Below are 11486 nucleotides of genomic sequence, written 5' to 3' on the forward strand. Positions count from 1 at the left end.
ATTCCAAAAGGCAGAAATATTAAAAAAAAAAAAAAAAAAAACTTCCTCTTCTTTTAAATACTGAGAATTCTTGTGTATTCAAACTCAGTTTTCATGGTGATAATAATTGAAGATGTACCTCCATTCATCCCAATAATTAATATAGATAATAATTGTAGTCAATAGCTATTTCTTTGAAATTTTATCCTAATACATTTGTTTCAAACTTTAGCATCGATTTTTCAGCACCAAAGGAAAATAATTGCTTTGGTTTTCATTTTAATTGACTCTTAAAGCCCTCAGTCATAAGTAGCACTTTTCTTCTCTTTTTTCCATAGAGACTGCTGTATGTGATACTCGTTTTTGCATTAATGTGACTGTAGAGGTAACGTCTCCAGATTATATTTAAATTCAACCACCTCCGTCCAAGATGGCTGAAGCCATAACAGGGGCTTCCAGAATAGGGGCAGTCCAAAGTAACACAAAGGCCACAGAGTTTAGGTCAGGCCAAATTAGATCGAAACCTTGCCTCTGAGGCTTATCAGATTCATGTGCTTGGGCAAGTTATTTCACTTCCTTAAATATCTCCTGCATGTATTAAATTACAGACAATATTTACCTTCTAAAGCTGTTTTAAAAATTAAAGAAAATAACACCCCTTACATACCTGATGTAAATAAGTGCTGAAAAAAGATGGTTTCCTACCATTTCCTGTTTTTCTTTTTTTTTTTTTCACAGTGATTGCATCCAGGTTTCACTAAAATGTTCTATTGAATGGTTAGATAAAATGAGTGTTTTGCAGCCAAATTAATTACTTAATATATGAAAAAAAAAGTGTACTTAGATAAATGTTGAAAATGCTTTTGGAGTGCTGAAATGTGTCTCTCACTTTATGGACTTGTTCACCAGTAAAACATGGTAGAAGCTAAGGAGGATTTAAGAACAGGGGCAGAAAGCTGAGTATGGGGGAACTATGTAAAATGTGTCAGCAGCAGTAAAGAAATGAACAGAAATAAATGTAATTAGGTGCTTCTCTGTAAATAAGTTTTAATATGCAGTTCTAGCTGGGTAAGCTAAGGAAAGAAAGACATTTTAATTATTAGAAAATTATTTCTGTCATACCTTAGGCAGAGCGTCTTAAACATGGTCTGAAATATACTGTGTACATCAGTTAATTACTTAAATAGTAAGTTTGTTTTACTGCTTATGGGGACCAAGTTTTTCTATCTGCTAGATGAAGTTAACCAGGGGAAATTAAGTGCAAAATGAGCATTTAAAAGATGTGTAGCCGTAAAAGAATGCATTAACAGACTCCAGTGAGGTACTGTTTTAGAAATAATTTAGGCTGGGCTAACTGAATGAGACTTTTTAGAAATAAGCAAAGGGGCTCATCAACATCTGAAGTTGGAATGAATTTCTCTCACTTACTGAGTTTTGATATACACACATCATGTGTTATGAGTGTGGTCGTATCACACAGACAAAACACGCAGGCATCCCTCCTTCCTTCCAAGCATTTAAAATAATAAATAGCACCATCAGGTCCAAACACAGCTGGTTATTTTCTAATAATATTTGGAGAAGCCTACACTAGGTAAGGCTCATGTGCCTGCTTCCCCAAGTATAAACATGGCATCAATATAGTCTCATTTATTTGATAGAACAAGGAGCTGGAAGGATAATGGCAGATGTTTCAGTTATTTTGTCATTGACTCGCTCTGTAACTGTCTGTCAGTCAATAGACGTTCGCTGCTTTGTGTTGCTGGTCAATGGTAAAGCAGTTATCCTTCCCCTTCTTTGCTTCACTTATTACCAGGCAAAGTGAAAGATAACATTTATTAAACAAGCTTTGCCAAGTGCTTGCTGCACGAACATCACTATTGGATACTGAGGAAGAGAAGGCTGGAAATGCTGTCCAAAATAGTTCTGAAATGGAGCTAGACGGCACTACGTGGCAGAAAATTACAGGGCTGATTTTTTGCTGAAGGGATCATGAAATATAACATTAATCCGCTATTCCCAGAGACATGTTAGTCCCATCTTCTAAATCCAGTCCTTTAATTAGTGTTTCTGCCATGAAAATACTTGAATAAAAGAATCCTGAGGCTGGAAGAAACTTCAGAAAGCCTATCAAGGTATTTGGAGCCCTGGTGGTGCCATGGTTAAGCACTCAGCTGCTTCTGTAAAGATTACAGCCTTAGAAACCCTATGGGGCAGCTCTACTCTTTTCTTATAGGGTTGCTATGAACTGGAATCAACTTGACAGCAGTGGGTATCAGGTATTCATGGGCTGTTAATATCATCTGTAGCTTGTCACTGCAAAGTGGTCATATTAATGCAAGCTTGAACATTCACTATCTAAGAAGATTACTGATTTCCCTGGGAGCAACTTTGACAGTGAGAATTAATTTCCTTATATTAACCCCTAGAAACCCTGGTGGCGTAGTAGTTAAGTGCAACAGCTGCTATCCAAAAGGTCAGCAGTTTGAATCTACCAGGCGCTCCTGGAAACTCTGTGGGGGGCAGCTCTACTCTGTCCTATACTGTCAGAATCAACTCAAAGGCAGTGGGCTTGGTTTGGGTGGGTATGTTAACCCCAAATTTGTCTATCTCCAACTTCTACCCTAACTATATTTCATGAGGGGATCATACCAAACCTGTTGCCATTGAGTCAATTCTGACTCATAACAACCTTATAGGAACTGCCCCATAGGGTTTCCAAGCAGTGGCTGGTGGATTCAAACCACCAACCTTTTGGTTAGCAGCCAAGCTCTTGTCCACTTCACCACCAGGGCTCCAGTGGGATAATAAGTAAACTTAATCATTTTTTCCCCAAATTTGGGAAGCAGTTTAACTTATTTAACAAATAAAATTATGGAGTGTTGTAAATCATCAACTGCTTTGGATATAGGAAATTAAAAAAAAAAAATTAACCATCACTTTTTGGGAAACAGATGCATAGGAAAGTATAATCAGATAATACACCCTAAGATAGCTGTTTATACAGAATATGATGGAATCACCCAAGAGGTGGTTGGAATCAGAGGTGATGTCTAAATGGAGAATGAAAATATGATATATGCTGCTTAGTCCTGCCAGGAAACAGATGGCGTGCTCATTTACAGAAAGTTAATCAGCTAATAATAAACATCATGATTAAGCCAGATTGGGTAACTACCATGTAGCAGCCACTTAGCCAAGTGCCTTCTCTAGACCATGGCACCTAATGGAAATAAACTCCCTCTGAGACAGGTACTATTGTTATTTCCCTTTACGGATGAAGCAACTGAGGTTTTAGAAAGGTCTAATTATTCGCCCAAGGTCTCCCAACTAGCATGCGGCTTAGAAATTTGAATCCAGTTTTGGGTGACTCAGTCACTGGCCTTCTTAACCACAGTGCTAGCATTCCCTCCCCCTAGAGTGGAACTGTGAGAAGGGACTCCATAGCAAAGCCAGTGTATGAGTGAGGTTCCTTCTTTGCCAACTTTTCCCCATGAGAAATCACTAGACAATTTCTAGAATTCCAAAGTAAAGTTTTTGGTTCACAAACTGAAGCCTAATAATTCAGAATATTTCACAAGTTAACAGAACAGGCTCTGGTGTCAGCCTAGATTCCATTGCAGGGTCAACTCCTTAGTGGCTTCTACTCCAGGCAGATGTCCTGTCTTCCAACCCCAATCCAGTGGTGGAACCCCTGCCTCCTCCTTCAAGTTCTTCATCTCTAAAAACCCTTCCATTAGTTCCTTGTTCTCCTGCCCACTGGCCTTTACTCCTTAGACACCTCCCAAAACTTTCCTACTACAGGCCTTTGTACTTGCTCTTCCTATATCCTAAAATATTATCTCTCCATATTTTTCTAATAACTGCTTTAGTTTCTTATGGTTATTTTCTTCACCATGAGGGTAAAAAAAATCAAATCCACGTAATAAATCATAATCCTTACCTTTCACTTCTGTTCAGTTCTGACACTCACTGACCATGCAGAACTTCTGCCTCTGACCCTCGTCACCGAGAGCCGGGTTAGATCTCACATGTTAAAAGAAGACTGGCAAGTAGGCCCAAGGCTTCAGGTGCCAGCTACAAGCTTGGGAGTGCACAGGACAGCTTCACTTCTGAGGCTGGCTACACATCTGAGGTTTTTCCAGTACTCCTTCAGGATGTCATCAGCCACAAGCTGGGGAAAGGGAAGGGCCCCCTCATTTTTGTCCTGCTAGTTACAAATTCAGAGTTTCCTTTTAGCCCCTCAGAATACCATCTGTAAGCTCACCCCTTGCTTCTGACCTGCCAGCTCCCAGGAGTTCACTGAACTCACAGAGAGTGCTATACCATGGGTTACAGCTTAATTACAGCTTTATTATACCAAAAAAGGATATAAACCAAGAGATACATAAAGGGAACTCTGGGAGGGTTCCCAAATAACAGTTTCCACATCCCAAAGGTTGTGTTACCCTTGCACATCCATTGATGTCTTTTACCATCTAGGAAGCCAATGGAGCTTTATCAGGGCCTCACTGCATAGGCGTGATTGATTGAACCAAGCCCCCGTCCCTGAGGTAAGTTGATTTTAGGCCAGGCAGTAGTCTTTCTGGCTTGGCCAGCCGCTCCCTCATTAGCACAAACCCTCCGGTGTGATCTGAAGGTAACGAAAAATTCAAAAAACTAAACCTGTTGCAGCCGAGTCAATTCTGACTCATAACAACCCTATAAGACAGGGTAGAATTGTCCCATAGAGTTTCCAAGGCTGTAAATCTTTATGGAAGCAGATTGCCATGTCTTCTCCCAGAGGAGAGTCTGCTGGGTTTGATAACAAAGGCACCTCAATTATTCAGGAAATTCCAAGGATGTTTAGAGTGACCTCTCAGGAAGCAAGAACATAGACCAACTTACTTTAGATAAAGTTAAATTATTTACCCCACACACGCCCACAACTCAAAAATCCTTTTATCTTAGTAGCCTACAGTATTCCCTTCAGAATACTTATTACCCGAATCACTAGTATGTATTTAGTTGCTTAAAAATTTTTATTGATCTTCTCTATTGGAATAAAAGCACCATGCCGTCAAGAGCTCTGGCCAGCTTTGTCACTACTCCATCTCCAACAACTCGCATAATGCTTGGCATAGAATGAGACTGGGAGAGATGAAAAGATAATACATTCATTTGTCAATTGATATCTGATGTGTGTCACCTATGTGCTGGACCTAAATTCAATTAAAAAAAATTGCCAATACCAAAATAATGTTATATGGATGAATCTTATTTTCCCCCTTTGAAGATGAAGAAACTGAGGCTGAGAAGTTTAATAATTTGGTCAGAAAACCAGTGAGCCATCTAGTAAATGGATGAGGCAAGGATGAGTTAGAATTCAAATCAAGTCCTCTTCAACTTCAAAGCAATTGTTTTTGTTCCTTTATTTTGCAAAATATGTTTAGGGCTAAAATAGGAGTGTGTACAATGAATAGAAGTCACAGAGAACTGGGTGACCTACTCTGCCTGGGGGAGTCAAGGCAGTTTCTCAGACGTGACTTTCTAAATGGGTTTTGGAATTTGAGGAGGATTTTGACAGGTGGAGAAGAGCAGCAGGAGGCATTTCCAGCAGAAAGAAAGCAGTGCGCATAAAACATGGGTGTGTAAATTAATAGAGGTTCACGTAACACCTGCCTCCTTCAAAACAGACTGAACCCCGATAGCAGAATTTTACAAGTTGCTTGTAAGAATATCTACAAAACAAGTTTTAGCCACTAAAACCCAAACCAAGACATTGAAAGCTTTCAGTCCACTTTAAGTGTAACGAATCAGCACATGGTTGTCTACTCAGAGCAAATCAACAAATTAAACACTCTGCATGAACGTGAAAACCTCCTAGGAAGAATGGGGATGATGACTGAGCACTAAAGGTCGTGGGTTTGCCCTGTTAATGTATTAAATTCTCATAAAGGATGTGGATTATGGCCTGTCGCTTTTATATTCATGTTCAGTTGAGATCTGCCATCAGATTTACAAGGTTAACTGCCCATTGAACAGCAGCATTAAGTCTCAGAAAGAGAATATGAGTATTGATTGTCAGGCTTCCCCAGATGAGCTGGAATCAGAAATGTCCTCTGGGAGCAGCATAAATATTTGTATCCCAAAGTCATTGGGAAATTGTTCCAGAGATGGATTTAAGTTATAATTCAAGGGATTATCAAAGATATTTCACTGTTGATATAAATATTAAGTAGAGTTACTGATAGTTCCTGTCTGTGTATTAGCATTAAATTCCCATCCTGACGAAAAGCCTATTGCCTATAAGGAGGCAACCTACCCACAGGTTCTTGCTGGTGTGAATGTCCTAATTCATCTCAAAATCAAAGTGCATATTATCTTCCTGCCAGAATCATTGTTCTTAACTTCTTCCCTTACAGCTGTCTAGGAGCAAGTCAGCTTTATTTAAGGAGTTCTGTTTCAAATTATGGACACCCTGGTGGTGCAGTGGTTAAGAGCTATGGCTGCTAACCAAAAAGGTAGGCAGTTTGAATCTACCAGGTGCTCCTTGGAAACCCTTTGGGGCAGTTCTACTCTGTCCTGTATGGTCGCTATGAGTCCGAATCGACTTGTGGCAATGGTGGTGGTGATTTCAAATAATATTTACCACCCGGAAGTAAATATTTTAGTGTGCATGTGTTCCAAGAATATTTTATTTAATTTATATTTTTGTAATTAGAATGAAAGCAAGTCCCAGTTATCAAAAATTAAACGCTACATGGCCCATTTTTCTGATGAATTCTTCTAGTGGTTTCTTTTGTAGAGGTGTCTCCTTGTAATTGCTTGCATTTTAAACATCTGTAATAAGTTATGGACCATTTCTAACTGTATTAGCACTGAATCATTTACTTTTCCAGGAAATAAAACCTTTTTCTCTGTTTCACCACTTTTTATTTCATAATCGTGCACGTGTTAAATGTCTTAGGTATTTTTTGCCCTCTGGGATTTTGCATACTTACAAGGAATGGAAATGGGAATAAAGTCAACCAACCTATCAAATATCTCTTTCCAACCATAGGTAGGAATGCTTTTGTGAGCTAGAAAGTGGTATGATTTGAACTAGGGGAGCTGTTAAATCTACCTTTAGAACTCTATGTAGGATATAAAATTCTGGAGATATAACTATTTCTACTTCATCTCAGCCAGCTTTAATTTCTACACCAAGGGGATATTAAATCTTGAAAAGGCCTAGAAAAGGACAAAGAATATTTCTTTGTGAGCACATTAAATATACCAGGCTTCTACTCTGTCATAAAACTTGCATGAGCAGATATAAGAAGAGGAGAAGAATGAGGGGCGTTGCTCTTTTCAAGCCAAATTCACCAGCTCTCTCTCCAACAAATCATTTACAGATCCCATTAAAATATAAATTAATTATAATACTAAATATCTGCTGGCAACGAGCTCTTGCTATGACTTTTTTTTTGTTTTTAAATATCCCTCAGAACCAATCCTGTTAGATGGAATGAAGAAAGGATTTAATTGATAAATGATTTAATTTAATTGGCTTATTAATACTTTTCAGAATAAAGTTGTAGAAACTCTCACTTTTTATGGAAAATAAATTGAAATATGTATGAGAAATGGTTATTATGTGCAGAGAAATTAAGCCTTAAACATACTTAGTAATGGTGAAGCGCTGTACTGTTTTTGCCACCCAGGGACTCAATGTAGAGCTACAGAGAAGAAATAAATCACTTTATTTAAATGTGTGTGACAACATGATTGCTCCATGGACTTTCTTAATATCTAGAGTCAAACTCTTACTTAAATAGAAATAAATATTGGAATTGAGCCATTAATTGGACCTTCACTGAACTGGAACTTGAAAATATTTGATACTCTATTGGTTTGATGGGGAGAACTGAGCTGCTTTGGACTTCTATTTTAAAACAAATGAAAGCCCATAATCTCTAAAAAGGAGAAATGGGGTTAACAGTCAGCGTACTTTCAAAGATTTGAACCTCTAGGAGAGCCCACTCAAGAGTTACAGCTATGCTTGGGACTATAAAAATTGAGCTTGAAATCTTAGCCATGAGAATTTTTTTTTTCTTCCAAGATAGATGATATTTTTGACTTTCCATCAGATCAGCATAGAATCCTCAGAAGTGTAGCTTTGTCATTGAATTCCTTACTTCTTCATCTAGAAACTTACAAACCGCCTAGCAAGGCAGAACTATATCCATGCACTCTACCATCGCCCTTCCTATTGGAAGACAACCCTTCTTTCTGTTGATTCATGTAATAGAGGAACTGGGAATCCTTTGCCTCCTTCCCCATCGGTTATTTATAAAGTCATCTAAAGTCTTCATTGCACAAAGCAAAAACGGCCTATTAAAAGCAGCCAGAGCTGGAGGAATCCCACTACTTTTAAAACCACAGAAGCACAATTTTTTTTTGTCATATGGAGTGATATCTTGAAATGAGCCTAGTTCTAAGATTATGAGAAAGACTAGGTTTTAATTTTGTGAACCAGTCAAATAAGAACTCCTTACAAGTTCTTTCTGTGGGGAAAAATTATGAGATTAGCTGTATTTGTTTTGTATCATTGCTTCTTTGCCAGCTCTATGAAATAACCTTTAAAAATAGCTATGTGCTAACAGCAATATTCTTAACAGCCAAGAGTGGAAATGGTTTATGATTTTTTTTTTGTAATGTCCATAAAGGTATTTGAAAGTGATGCTGACATTTGCTATGCTTAGGGAACACTTTATTGTAAAACTGTTGATGGAGAGGAGAGGAATTATTAAAAAAAAAAAAAAAGGAAGATAGTACTGCAGCAGAACTCAGCAGAAACCTGGACATTAAGAATTTCTCATGTGCCATGGAGGACAGATCCACAAATCCAGGTATATTTCTGTACACATAATATCTTCTAAAGCAAACATTTGAAATCACAGTCTACAGTATATCTTCAGCTTTATTATCTTCAGGCTGGATTTTGTGTTTGGCAGCTAATGGAATTTTGACTTGGAAGAGGGCTTATAGTTAGCAAATATCCAGTACCCTACAGAGCCTCTACAAATCCACTGTGTTGTTGTTGTGAGGTGCCATGGAGTCTGTTTTGACTCACAGCAAGCTTATACACAACAGAATGAAACACTGCCAGTTCCTGCATCACCCTCACAATCGATGCCACGTTGAGCCCATTATTGCAGCCACTGTGTCAATCCATCTACAGATCCTTCTCCAGAGACTGGTCCTTTCTAATCACAGGCCCAAAGTAAGTGAGACAAAGTCTTGACGTCCATACTTCTAAGGAGCATTCTGGCCGTACTTCATCCAAGACACATTTGTTCGTTCTTCTGGCAGTCCGTGGTATTCAATAGTCTTCATCAACACCGTAATTCAAATCTAGAGTAGGAAAGTGAAGAAGGTGGGGCTGAAAGAAATGGAGAGAAATGTTGCATTACATTACACGGTCCAGAAATCACTCCACGTCGTCATTATTCATTCACTACTCACTAACTGGATGACATTTGATATGTTAATTAACACACACACACAGATGCCCGTGCAATCTCAGTGCCTTCATCTGTAAAAAACGAATAATGATTTCTGCCTCAGAGCAGTGATGTGGGGACTGGAGCTTGCATGTGCTTGAGACACCCCCCATGCGATGTATAGAGTTCAGGCTGAATAAGTAATAACTGATATGGTTGACTTCCTATTCCCTTCTTTCTTTAGCATATGTATAAGCAAATGTGTTCTAAGGTCTCCCATATGAAAAGTTAAAATAACCCAGCATTTAATTCTACTCCTCTCCCTGTTCACCTACCAAACTGTCTCTCTGCTACTATAAAGGAGTTAAATCTGGAGATAACAGTGTCTCCACATGCTCACCTCCTGTTCTCATTTCAATTCTACTCTAATAACTATGTAGCTTCCAACTTTCTCTCATGTTGGCAAATTCACTGGGTATTTATGTATCCCCATATTACTTAACATTCAGCATAATCAGCACTCTTTTTAAAAATCGTTCTTTTTTCTTGGCCTCATGAAAACTCTCCTGATTTTTCTGCTGTCTTACTGTTCTTTCTCAACATCTTTTATAAGATTCTCTTTCTATAAATGCACAAATTTCTCAGTGTTAGTCATGGATATTGTCTCCTGCCCGTGTTGTATGTCTACTGTGTGATGTCACCAGTCCCAATGGCTTTAAATATCACATATACATTGAGAAATAAATATATGAATCATATACTTATCTACAAGTAAGACACATCCTCTTCACGTCAAATCACCAACTTGACATCTCAGACCCAACATGTTCAAAAATATGCTCTTGATTCAACAGTTCACCTCTACCATTTGCTTCTATCATCCATTCAGTTGCTCAAGAGAGAAAACCTAGATGTCAGCAAGATACAATGATCAAGAGTATGATATCTAGAGTCTAATCTTTTCACTGCCACATTATGCTATATGACTTTGGGTAATTTTCTGTACATCAGTGTCACACTTGCAAAATGGAGATTATGGTAGTAATCTACATTGAGGTTATTGTACAAAGTAAATGAATTACTCTATTAAAAGTGTTTTGCATAGCTGTGTTCCTTAGATAAAATACAGAATAAGTACTATTACCATTGTCATCCTCATCGCCATTGCCACTACCTCCTCCTCCTTCTCTCCTCCCTCCTCTTCTTCTTCTCCTCCTCCTTCTACTTCTTTCTCCTTCTTCTCCTCCTCTTTTTCCTTCTTCTCCTTCTTCTTCCTCTTCCTCTTCCTCCTCCTCTCTTTCTCTTTCTCCTCCCCTTCCTTCTTCTTCATCATTATATTTACCCTTAGCTTTTAACTCTATATCATCCTTGCATCCAACTCATGAACACTCTTGTAGATTTACAAATATACTTTAAAATATAATACATTTCTCTCCTTCTCCTCTGCCACCACCGTAGTCCAAGCCAATATCCTTTTTTGCTTGTATTGCTGCTATAGCCTTCTAAGCAACCTTGCCAATTCTATTCTTGTTGCCTTCTAGTTCTCAAATAGCAAAGAGTGAATTTCTAAAACGTAAACCATTCTCTTTAAATAGATGTACAATACTTTAGAATAATATTACAATTCCTTACACTAACCTATAGTCTTATATGATACGGCCCCAATTACCAACTCTGTAACTTCATCTTATCCCACTTCCTACTTTGACATCATAAAAGCAACACAGTTTTCTTTAATTTTGATGAGCATTCTCAGCTCCTTCTTGCCTCAGAGGCTTTTCATATCATTTTCTCTATCTTCTGTTTATTGTAATGTGTGTAGATTTTTCTCAACTGGAATGTCATCTTTTTAGACCTTCCTTCCTCAACTCCATTTAAGTGTCACCTTCTAGCTATCTCCTATCATTTTGCACTATTTGTTTCTTAGTATTCATCTAAATTATGCTGGTAGCCCTAATTTTTCTGCATCTTCTGCATAACCCTTCTCTCATTTACTATAGCATCTTCATTCCACAGCATATAGCACATACTAGATGTTCA

This window comes from Elephas maximus, chromosome 10 (assembly GCF_024166365.1).
Source record: "Elephas maximus indicus isolate mEleMax1 chromosome 10, mEleMax1 primary haplotype, whole genome shotgun sequence".
Classification (NCBI taxonomy): Eukaryota; Metazoa; Chordata; class Mammalia; order Proboscidea; family Elephantidae; genus Elephas; species Elephas maximus.